This window comes from Nestor notabilis, unplaced genomic scaffold, assembly GCF_000696875.1.
Source record: "Nestor notabilis isolate BGI_N333 unplaced genomic scaffold, ASM69687v1 scaffold5687, whole genome shotgun sequence".
Taxonomy (NCBI): Eukaryota; Metazoa; Chordata; class Aves; order Psittaciformes; family Psittacidae; genus Nestor; species Nestor notabilis.
The window spans coordinates 14,687-27,502 of NW_009936801.1; positions in this window are offsets into that span (position 1 = coordinate 14,687).

Below are 12,816 nucleotides of genomic sequence, written 5' to 3' on the forward strand. Positions count from 1 at the left end.
TACAGTTAAAAGAAAACTGGAAGTCTGAGGGAGGCTAAAAAGGTTGGGCAGATGAAGCTTCTTTCGTGTGACATGATCCTGGTAGATCTGCACCTGATTTGTGAGGAACAGAGTTTTTTTCTTCAACACATTCTTGTTACTCTTCAGCTATCAAGTTACGCTTGCTATCTATACAGACTGTATTCCTCAACCTGTTATTTCAGCCCTGTGATGTCTTCCCAAGTGGGTTAGTGCAACCATTAATACTTTGCAGTCATTACAAATTTCATGTACTGCTCTGGCTGTGATTATTGCAGTTAAAATGAGCCTAAGACACCAACTGGAGTAACAGTGGTGCTTTTAGCCTGTGATTAATTTTGGATGAAATTGGAGTTTGACATGAAGTATTTGTCTTTCTACACCATTGGGTCATTGGAACAGCTTCCCCAAATCCTCACGTGTTCATTGGAGGATCAAAAACCAAGGAGTTACTTGCGTTCTGAATGAAAACTATTTTGGAATGAAAAGACTTTTATGTTTTAAGCAGTTGGCTTGGGTACGAGTAGGGATTTGGCCAAAGTGCACAGAGCTCAGCACCAGCCATAGAACCTGCACTGGCACTGGGAAAGCGCCTGGGCTGTTTGAGAAGCTGCTCTGGGTAGTGCTCTCCTGTGCTGCTGTCACATTTACCTTCACCCCCCCACATTTTGCAAGGGGGAGCAAATGCTCTGCCTTGGTACACTGCAATAATGTGTGGCTGAATATGATCTCTGTGCAAAGAGCCGTGTCCCTGTGCTTTGTCAATGTTCTTTTATGAGATGTCTCATAAAAAATAAAAAGCCCAAAACCTAATCCAGGTAATTATTCATCACAGCCCCAATCTTGGCTGCTATTCCACTGAAAGAGAAGTAGAACAGGCAGCATTAGAGGTGCACAGAGGTTTTAGATTGCTTTCATATTTCTCTTTAACCAGCATCTGCAACCTTAAGAATCTTAAATTGTTCTTACAGTAAGTTTATAGCTCATCATCCTTGCTGCAGAGTTTTGTTGTGCTTGGTCCTGGTACGGTGTCAGAAAAATATTAGACCTGGACACATAGAATGAATTTTTCTAAAGCCTGTGGAGGAATCTTTTCATACATCTTTCAGTGTTTGGTACTAGCCAAATACATAGTTATAAGCAGAAAGTGTGGTTACTGGAATACTAAGGTTCACTGATGGTCAATGCAAACTGCCAATTTCCAAAGACAAATATAGTATGTTAGAAGTTATATAAAATATTTGGCTGAAGGCTTTGCATGCCAGCTCAGAACTGGTTTCTATAGACTTACAGACTATAAGGAAATGTATTTAACTGGTCTTTACTTAGTGTGGTCACTCAGGATTCCATGGTGCCTTTCACAAGCAATCCCAGAATTATGGGCATATTTCAGTTTGAATGTCCTCTGCTATGCCAAGCACTGCACTTCCAGGGGGATACTGTATTATTTTTTTGTAGCCCAAAATTGTCAAAAAATACCAGTGTGCACTCTTATCCTGCAAAGAAGTTCAGCATTTGGGCAAAACAAGTTCATCGATGGATGCATCAGTGTAATTTTTAATATATTTTTAGATTATTTGAGATGAAAGTCACTGTAAATATAAAATGATGTTATGACCACGAAATCCAGTAAAATGTGTTTTCTGGGTTAGATGCTGTTGCTGTGGTGCTGTAGCTCGTGTTGTTGCCTGTCCAGATGAGTCTCAGGAAGAGCTTTTGGTGTTATACTGAGATTACTGCAAAGATGGTGTAGTGCTGTTCCCCTGATGGGTAACCAGCTGAGCTGCCTGTTCACTGCCTCCCACGCCTTTGCCTCAAGCCCTCTTGTTGGAGAGGCTCACAGGGGACAGTGGCAGGAGTGCCAGAAGTTCCTTCATCCTTGGTGCATAATCCACTTCTTACAGCTTTTGCATGTGTGTGGGATCCTTACAGCCCTTGCTTCCCCATCCACACATCCACAGCAAGCAGCTGTTGTTTTAGCTTGGACACTAGCAAGTGAATTGGAAGTGGTTTAAATCTCCACCAACTGCTACTGAAGTAGCAACTTGGCGCTGTGGGGAATGGGGCAGTTTAGAACTGTTGGTTCTTCTCTGTCAGCAGCTCATTCACCTCCCGTGGCCCCTCTTGCTTTCTGGAGGCGTGTAATCACTGCAGGGTGGAAGTAGCTGTGTTTACTGACTGTCCACAACACATGATGCTTTGCTGTTTGGCACAGTTTTAGACAAGGAGCATCTCTCCAGGTCTGTCAGGTTGTTTAAAGTGAGACACTGAGTCCCCTGGTCATCTTGCTTGTGGCATTCCCCAGCACGCCCGTGCCCAGCTCGGCAGCGGTCTGGGGGTCAGTGGGGCTGCCAGGAGGCCATGCAGCTTTGGAATCGATGTGTGCTGCCTGGGAGCTGTGGTCCTGTGGCGATCTGGGGGTCTGTCTGCCTGGCCAGTGAATTTTGGTGAGGTGAAATGCTTCCTGTGAACACTTTGGGATTCATATATATTTGTTTGCCTTTATTGTACACCATGTTATTTATTGTACACACAGGATTTCCCATAAAGGAAGAATCACTCATTAATCACTTTTCAGTGGCTTTTTGAGATGAAAACATCTGAGGATGAGAGGTTTGCCCAGCAAAGTAAGTCCACCAGTGCAGAGACAACCTCTGGATCCACACTGGAGTGACAATACTGGGTTTTAAGAAGCAGCTTATGGAATGTGCAAGAGGCAGATCATTGAACAGGAAAGTGGAGAGCTCTCCCAGCTGGGACCAAGTCAGAGAGGGTGAGCTGGGGTGAAAGGACTCCACAAGCATTGTCAGTCTCTTAGGGAAATCTTTTAATACACAACCTATGAGCGTGTTCCTGTACATGACAATTATACAGAGTATTTTGACATTTGTGAGCATTTTGTCTTCAGCTCCCAGCAATTGTTCAGTGCTATGGCTGGTATTAAATGTGTGGAGGCTTGAGTCCTATTTTCTAACTCAAGAATAGTAAAAAGAGTGAACAAAAGCAGTCAGGAGGTGGCAGAGCCATGGCACTGCAGACAGTTGGGCACAGTTAGAACAATGGTTCTGTATTATTAACAAAAAGATCAACTATTTCTCTTTGTTGATTCATTCCATTCGAATCATCTCTGTGCTAGAAGTTCAGTTCTGGCTTAATACACCAGTGAGTCACTCCACATCTCCCAGTCTCCCTCATTCTGTTCATGTTTCTCTCTGGATGGTGTTTGTTTTAGCAGCCACAGTGATGTGGTGCATTTGCTGGCTGTTAGGCAGAGGAATTCCAAGCAGGCATGACCATTTGTATGGTTTCAGCAGAACAGTCCTTTCTCTATTGCCAAGGTGCTGAATATTTGACAGTTGTGCACCTCTAATGCTGCCTGTTCTACTTCTCTTGTACTGGAGAAGTAGAAGTAAAAGCTTCTTGGTTTGGGACAATCTGCATAATGTGATTCTTAGTCTCATTTGACTGTCATTGTTTTGCCAGACTGAGCCATGAAAACATCTTGCCATAATTTTGCCTTGTGTTCTCTTCTTATATGGAAGCTTCTGCTGCTCAAAATGTGTAGCTTCATACCCTTACAGCCAGCTGGAGAGATCAATTTGTCAATTTTTTCCTTGTATGGAGGTCTGGAAAGTTTAATGGCTGTGATGTGAACCCTAGAATTGGCTTTAGAAGCTCAAATCTGGCTATAGATATGTGGGACAAAAATGTGGTAGGTCCAAGCTGTGCTTCCAGTAGGTAATCTACCTGAACTGGTGTAGGGCAGCTAGAGCTGATCACCAGCCAAACTTGGGAAAATCTCAGATAGCTCGGTCTGTGGGAAAACAGGAAAAAATCCCACAGGTAATCCAAGGTTGATGTTTCCCCCAGCCCTGCCCATTTCTCCTACGGGTAAGAAAACAGTTCAGCACAAGGTGCTCTGCTCTAACATCCAAGCTTATATAGTTCTGCATTAAGTCTGTTGTAGTTTTAGAGTTGGTGAAACTATTATGGATCACAGAGTATTAAGCAGTAACAGCAAATACAAACTGCAGAATTTTGATTTCTTTATTTTTTTAATCTTGTTATATTATTCATAATTATTTGTATGAAGCAGGTGGCTCTCCAAGGCTCCATTGTGGGAGTCACTGTTTAAAAAACCAACAAAGTCAGTCAGTTGATATCCTGTCTGATTTTTGCTTGCAGATGCTGAGCTGTCACTTTTCATCACCACATTAACAGCCAGGGTTGTGCTGACAGCTCAACATTCCCAGCACCATGTACGTGAAAAAGCCAAGACCTGGGCTACACACGTAATTATTCATTTTTTAACTGCACCCTTATACTGGTATGTGCTGCTGCGTTCATATGGGTATACAGGTGCCACGGTGTTCTATGGTCTGTCCTATCACCGTGTTACAGCAGGTTGGTATCTTTGTGACTGCTGTGATTTAACCCCAGCGGCAGCTCAGCGCCACGCAGCCGCTCACTCCCCCACAGCAGCACAGGGGGAGAATCGAAGAAGCAAAAGAGAGAAAACTCCTGCTTCGGATAAAGACAGTTTAAAGGGTACAGAAAAAGCTGCACTCGAGCAAAGCCAGACAAGGAATTCATTCAGCACTTCCCAGGTGTTCAGCCATCCCCAGGACAGCAGGGCTCTCGCACATAACAGTGACTTGGGAAGACAAACACCATCACTCCCAATGTCCCCCCTTCCTCCTTCTCCCCATTTCCCGTGCCAAGCATGACACCACACGGTCTGGGATACCCCTGGGGTCAGTCGGGGTCAGCTGTCCCGCTGTGTCCCCTCCCACCTCCTGGTGCACCCCCAGCCTCCTCGCTGGTGGGGTGGGGTGAGGAGCAGAAAAGGCCTTGACTCCGTGTCAGCGCTGCTCAGCAGTAATGGGACATCCCTGTGTTATCAGCACTGTTCTCAGCACAGATCCAAACCATCGCCCCACGCCAGCCACTGTGGAGAAAATTAACTCTACCTCAGCCCAAACCAGCACACTGTTAGAGGGGACTGCAGCACTCTCAGCCAGAGCAGGGTAACTTGGCTCTGCAGACAAAGCCGCCTGATTTTGCTTTTGCCCATCTAGCCAGAGCTAAGGCAGCATTCCAGCTTATTTTTTTTGTGGTGGTTGTTTCTTTTGGCTTCTGAAGTTTTAGGGATCTGGTGCTAATTAGTGAACTAAATGTTTGACTTTTATTCATGATTAATGCATTTATGCTTATTCATTCTCAAAAATATGTAACCCTACACTTTTGCCAGGGCTTGTAAGTATCACTCATCTAACAACGCAGTTCTGATCCCTGTAGTAGCTCAGATGCAAATGAGATGTATTTGAATGCTCTAGCCCAGAATTACGATGCAGACATCGTGTTCATTGTCAAGCTATCTGTGGAGGTGGAAAAACACAGATCTGATGGAGGTGCAGAGGAATTGTTTGCTGGTGCACCCCAGCAGGCAAACTGCTTTCCATCATCTCAGTTTAGTGAAAAGAATGTTCAAGAAGTGGAAGTTCCATTGCTTTCCTTCAAACAATGCGAATTGTCTTATTGCTTCCTTTCTTGCAGACTTGGCCTGCGAAGACCTTACAGAATGTCTGTCCCCACCTGATTCGCTCCCCATTGCCTACTTGTCAGTACCCCGGCTGTCATCCTCCTGGGTTTTTCTGTCATGTATCCTCCTTGCTTCCAGATTCTATCATACCACCTCCTTTAAAACACTGTTGAATATTGAGCATTATCTCAGATTATCCTGTTTTAGAGAGGTATTTGTGTCTGCAATCCTGGAGAAGCAGGATCCCTTTTTAGTGGTTGCTCGTACTAAAGAGAAGAGTCAGTAGATGCCCTTGGGACAGAATGTGCTTAAAGCAGAATGTGCTTTAAGCACATGCATGATCTGCCTTGGCTCTGACAGCTCTCCACGTGCTTCAAGACCAAGCGTACCTCAGAAGCTGATGAACTTGAGGCTCTAGAGAGAGTAACCAGGAGAGAAGAGAGGGATGGCAGGAGCTTTCCTTTAGAGCAAAAGAAGGGAGACACAACTACAGAAGAGCTCCTTCTGCAAGCATGGAAGCCACCCCAGGCCTTCCTTCGTCAGGAGCCAAAATGGGGTCTGAATTCCAGAAATATCCAGGGGCAGTGGGAATGCAGCGGGTTTCGCCAGCCAGACCCAATATCCTTCAGCATACGAAGGAGCTGGCCTTGCTTTTATTTGTGCGTGTGTGCAGGCAGTAGATGTTGCCCCAGCTAGGTTTTGGAACTTCATATGAAGAGAGATTTCCTGAGCTTCCTGCCAAAGGCAGCCTCTGAGACCACAAAGCCTGTATTTTATTTGCTCTTTTATAGCCAAAAGATGGCTGACTGTTTCTGTGGCAGTTTGATCTTCAGAGTGAAAATTTGGAACACAGTTCACCCTGGAAATTTCTGTCATAGCCTCTCTTTTTTCCCAGTGCACTTTGAATTCTTGGGCATTAAATATCTGTATTCTCTCCTCTTGGAAGAAATGTGTCCTGGGAAGTTTCATCTATCTGAAGATATTTATCCCCCCCCAATCCTTAAGCTGCTCTTTAACCAAATTGAGTGATAAGTGTCTGTTTTGGAGAAACCTCAAAAAAAAAAAAAAAAAAAAAAGGAAAGCTTTAGACATAGCCTAAAGTGCCATGCTTCAGTTCTGGCATTCAGTTTGCTATTGTTTCAGCCTCATTTCCCTGCAATATTCAAACAGCTTAATTTGGTAAAAATGTCTCCAGACTCTCTCTTTCAGGCCCAGGATGTAATGATTCTACTCATTTTGTTAGAATAAGATCGTGGAGATCAGTGTGAAGCTCAGGTGAGGAGCAGATGTGCAGGCTGATCTTGCAAAATTTTATGGGTTTTGTTATTTATCTTTTGTGTAGTGATAGCACTTGATAGCAGTGTCAGTTGGTTTGATTCTGGCATGCTGGTCTCCTATAGTGGAGACAGTGCTTAGCTCATCCATAAGGATCATTAAGCTTTCCAGGCATTCAGTGTGCCTGTCTCGATTCCACAGGTAAAGAAACTCAAGGCTGAGCAATAAATAACTCTGCTACCATCAGCAATCCAGTAATTTGCCCTCTTGTCCAGTGATAGAGCCAGGAAAATCAGCCAGTTCTCCCAAGTCTCAGCTCAGTAGTCTCCATCTGTGAGCATATGTTTAAAAGATGAGCTCTGTCTCAAAGATTTTACTGTCTAAACTAATAATTGTCACCTTCACAGTTTGCAGATACTGGCAATTCCCATGGAGTTTTCTCAGACAACAGTTATTCAAGCCCCTGTAGAGCATGTTGAAGCCAGCTGATGGTAAACTCCTTTCCTTAGCTACCTTTTGGTGACCCCTGTGAAGCAGCCTGCAGACTCCCAGGGCTTTGCTCACCACAGATCAGGTATCAGACACGTATCTTTATGCTGGGAGGCCACAGGTGGAACAAAATCAATTAGGAGTTTGGAGAGGGAGTAAAAACCACAGAAGGTAGGTAGAAAACAGTAGCCAGATACAGCTAGCAGCAGACCTGGGATGGAAGATGACGTGTATTCGTTGCCTTTGCCACTTGGGAAGGCAGAGGCAGTAAGCTTTACTTGACTCTGACATCTTGACTCCTGTTAGCATGAGGCATGTCTGCTATTTAGTGATTGTGGCTTGACATTTCCTGTTGCTTCGCTCTTGAAACTGTTTCCAAAGGCAGTAATGCTTACTGGGTGTAGCTCCCCAACTGGCCAAGGCAGCCTTTGGTTACATCCTTCTTGATTTTTAAATGCATGTTCCCCTTCCTTCCCAACTACTCCCACCGTATTCTTGTCAAGTGGACCTGAGAGTCCCTGCTGCTGCTGGCAATGTACTAGCTCCTTAGCACGGTTGCTGGATGACTCTGCTGCTGCTTTTACTTCTTTTTAGGAAGAGTGGAAGAAAATTCTCATTCCATCTGTTTCCTAAAATTTCCTCAGTGCGGTAGTGTGAAGAAAAGGAATTACTACATGGGAAAAGCACCAACTTATTCCTATGCTAATGCCAAATGGTGCAATTCAATTGGGTCATTTAATGTACATTCTTTTAAAACAGGCAGTCTGGGCCCAAAATGTTGGCTGAGCTTTTGCGTGTGCTTGATCGTGACTATGTTAGTGCCAGTCTGGATTTGAGCAAAGTTCTGTCACATTTCTCCTGATTGGTGCAGACCAGAAAATGCACTGAAGAAACTATGATAAATTTATCAGGATGGGCTATTCAGAAACATTTAACTCGGCTTTCGGCAAAGAGGTAGATATCTGCTCTAGTGTCTGAGCAGATACCAACTTGCATTGGAGATCCTTGCACTGACAGCAGAGCTACACCAGGTCATGCTAATAAGCACTGCAGAGTAATTAGGTGTATGAGGGCAGCTTGAAGTGACATGTCCAAACCAGGATAATCTCTCTGGTGTGGGTGCCAAGTGTCACAAAGCTGCGTTAGCTTGGACTTCAGTTTGGCCTCTCAAGCCCAGTACAAGCTAACAGCTGCTCTGCTACTGGTCCCTGCCTCAGGTTTAAGGTAACACAGGTCTGTGTATATACACTGCAGTCATGTCCCCATTAGCAAATGGCATGGCTGCTCAGAGGGCATGAGTCTGTGGGGACAGGCATGGCACAGAGGCATTTACTCTCTCAGTGCATTTCCATTGCTTTTCTGTAGTAGCTTATGAATGTTTTTCTCTCATTTGCCCTTCCCCCTTCTTATCCTTTTGGCTTCTCACACAATTACAGACTGAGCCTGTGTGACTGTATGAAAGGCATTTCCTCCTGTTACTTCTTTTTTTAAGTCAGCTTCAGCCCACCAGCTGCTTTCCATTAGTGTTACATACACACTCACTGGGAGGGCAGCACATAATGCTTCAGGCACTGCTGAATTGCAGAAATCCTTCAGCATTGCTGTCAGGCAGAGGCTTCTCAAAGCAGAATGTAGGTAAAAAGAGTTCAGCACACTGGGACCTGTCTTCTGACAAGCCTTCTCAGAGAAGCCAAGGTGCGGGGACAGAGGGTGGTGAGGGGGTGTTTGAATGCGAAGTGTGAAAGCTGTGATTAGATCTCTTCATGTTGGCGGTTGTTTGCTCTGGATATCTCATCAGGGGTCAGAGCTGGGTGTTGTCTGTTGCAATGTGGGGAGTTATGACCCTTTACTTGATCCTGGGAGAGTATTTTATTGATATTAAATATTACCTAGTTGCTTATCCAGACTTCCTCATGGCTACTATTGTTGTATTATTTCTGATCCTTGGAAAAGGACCTTGAACTTCCTTAGACTTTCCCTCCTTTGGTGAAAATTACAAGAGCAATATTCATTAACTTTGTAAATTCTGCATGTCAGTTTTATCAGTGGAGCAAGTGTCCTAATGTAAACTGTTGATTGTGCTGTTCTCTTATGCCTACCAGTCATGGTCTGACTAGGAAGTACCAGCTAGGGGCTGGCAAAAACCCCTGGGAATTTCATCCTAGAAACACTATACTCTAGAAGAGTACAATGGGATCAGCTGTGCAAGGTCAGATCCCAGTTCCTTCTGTCCTGTTGGGCAGTATTCTGTTTCAGCAAAGTTTTTGTGGGATCCCACACTATTTAGCATGTTCCCTGAACATGGACCTTGAAGTGCGGTTTGCTCGGTTCATTGCATGGAGAGCAAGGGGAGCTTTGTTTGTCGGGTTTCTGATATGCTCAAGGGGTGTGAAAATTGAATAGCAATCTTGATGGCTCTGCTGTTGCTTTATGGTTGACTCTGAAATCCTGTTCTGTGGAGTTGCAGAGGGTGAACTTTACTTCATTTAATTGTTGTTGGATTAGCGGGTTCATTGATAGTTCCTTGCAGGGTTCCCAGGGAGGGAAGCAATTAACCACATTTTGTCAGAACAAAGTCCTCTCATGTGCTTTAATAGGATACAGTACAAATTTAACCTGTCAGTCACCGTTTGCTTCAGAATGTATTCTGAATACTAAACTGTCTTGCGTTCTGTGTTTCTTTGAAACTTGGTGCTCAGGAGAAATACAGGGGCTTTTTCTGAGGTCCTGCAGTAGCTTTGGAGCGTGTTCTGGGGAGGCTGGCTGCAGGGTGGTGGCCTAGAAGACCAGATGAGGGGTGTGCATTTCCCTATGCTGATCCATCTTGCTGTGCAAAATCTGTGTCCTGAAATCTGGAGTGTAAGCTTGATTTCACGTAATTTTTGTAGCATGAAGGAAATTGATCTTTAAAAGCTCCGGGCAAAAATTTCTTCTCTTCCTCTTGGCTGCTTGCCATTGTCTGTCTCCTATAGGCTATGAAGATGCTAACTGAATGCAATGCCTCATATTCTTGAGTCTTTATTTCCTCAAGCATGTAGTTGATAGGAAAGGGGCTGTTTAGGGTTCAGCATCTCCTTTGATCACTCTGTCGTATGATCTTCTGGAATGCTTATACAGAAGCATGGAACTGAAGCTGAAGATACACTGAAGTTGAGGTAGGAACTTGCTTGCTGGGCAGTATCCAAGCCTTCTGCTCCACTGGAGAGACAGCGAGGAGGCTCTGTCCCTTTTCTGAGGCTGAGCAGAAAGTGTTTCTGTTTGTCTTGGGCCTTTGTTAAATGCAGGAAACATGTCCTGTACAATGTTAACTTCCCAGGAGTCCTTAAATACACAAACCAAGCAAAGGGAATTTTCTTTTCTTCTTTTTAGCATTGTCCTCCACCCCCCATGATGTACATATTCAGTAATGTTCTCAGCGATGAAAAGGGAATGGTCAGAACACCACCCTGGGACTTCATTTCTTTTGCCTTATCACTGCCCTCCCACAGAGCACTGCACATATCTTCAGTTGCCCCAGCTCCTAAAAGGGAGACAGTGTTATTTCTACTCTTCCTGGAGATTTCTCTTTTTTTATCTTAAGACTCATTAGTTCCTTTAATGAGTTGAAGAGCTCCAAGTGATTGCAGCACAGTAGGGTTATTAATGGAAGTTTTATATGGGATAGCAGGGAGCCTATATCTAAACCATCAAACCAGTTGAGTGGTGATTGCTAACTATGTCCCACGCCCTGCTTTGAAAGTAAAGCAAGCTCTCCAACTTTATAGGAGTTTTACTGCTTTATAATGCACCCTGGCAATGCAAATAGGGTCTAGTAATGTCAGGTTTATTGTGATTGCATCTATATAGGAAGCCACTTCACTATTTGCAAGTAATTCATTAATTTATAGGTGTAATAATCCAGCCCATCACCCTGTGCAAGGAGAGATGAACACCTAGTAGTCAATCCTTACTGCTCTCAGTAGCTTTCAGTCTTTTCCTTGGTCTTACATTGGAATTGGTGCAGGGAGGCAGGACCAGGCTTGGTTTTTAAGGTGTCTAGCAAAGGCTGAGCATCTCGTTTGTACTGTACCTCTGCAGTCAGGAGGCCTGTGCGTATGCAGAGGTTGCAAATGCTGTTTGAGAGAAGACTAAGAGCATGATTAGAAAGTTGTAGGCTGAGGAAATGTGCCCACTGTTCCACTTTTAGTAGGAAGCAAACAGTTGCTATGACTTGACAACTCTGCTGCCTTGGCTGACCATAGCTATCAATCTGTCGCTGCTCTGCCATGACAGCTCCCCCACTGAGGAGGCAGTCTTCTTCATCCCTCTGTGAGGGATGCTGTCCTCTGGCATCTCCTGGCCTGAAGAATATCAGAAGTACTGCTCTAAAAGGACATTTGTTTAACCTGATGTTTTTATCACTAAAAATCAATATGCATACAGCATTTGTTTAAAACTTTGTCTTTAATGGCATAATGCTCTGGGAAAGCTCTCAGTACAGCTGATTGAACTGTGAATGTACATGGTATTGACACATCCTGACAGTGCATCTGTCAGCTGTCATTAAGGCCTGGAAGTGGTGAATGTCCGAAGGTTCGATTAGTTAATGCCTGTGCATTCACATGTATTTGTATTGATGGGGTTTTGTCCTCTTTTTCTCCATTACATTGATCCAGGCTAGGGTTTGTTGCTCGGAACATTTGCTAGCTCTTTTCTGTAAAGCACAACTCTCTGCCACCAGAATTTGAAGTCTAAGTGTTGTCTAATTGCTAACTTTCCTTCAGGTGTGTCATCAAGCTTTTAATGATGGAACTTACACTTTGCTGTAAATGTGTATCTTTTTTTGGTCATTGCTAACTTAGAGCTTGGAGAAATCCGTCATGTTTGGTTCACTGGAAAAAGATGATACTGTGATGAGGCATTCAAAGGCACCAAACAATTAGGTTCTAAATAGGGCACATTTGCCAACAGCCGGTGCACCCTGGCAATTGACACTTGACCTCCACATGCCCCAGAGAACTCGGCTATAAAATTGAGTTAATGCTAGAGCTGATATGACTGTGGAGAGACTGACTCGGAGCTGAACTGCTTTACAATTACAGTTCTACTTGTATAAAATAGAAACCAATTGGAAGTAAATGCTTGCGGTTATAATAAATGTAGCAGTCAAAATATCTCTAAAGGCTGGAGGGATTCTGAGTGATCAGCTGAGATGATTGAGTAATTCAAATAAACATAGAGCTGGTGATAACAAAAGTTGATTGGAAAGCAGCATATTCTCTTGCTTTGGTTTTATTACAGGTGGGTAAAGGAGAAGTTAGAGGTCTAAATGAGCTAAGTATCAGGCCCACTCCCATTAGGTGAAAATAAACTCAAGTCTGGGGACTTGCCAGTTTGTCCTTGTGAGTTTGTTGAATGCTTTCTTGATGTTTTACTTGAGGTGCATTTCCCTTTCCCTCAAGAAAAATCTGACATTATCAATGTGCATGGTGTGTGAAGTTGAGGGGGAAAAT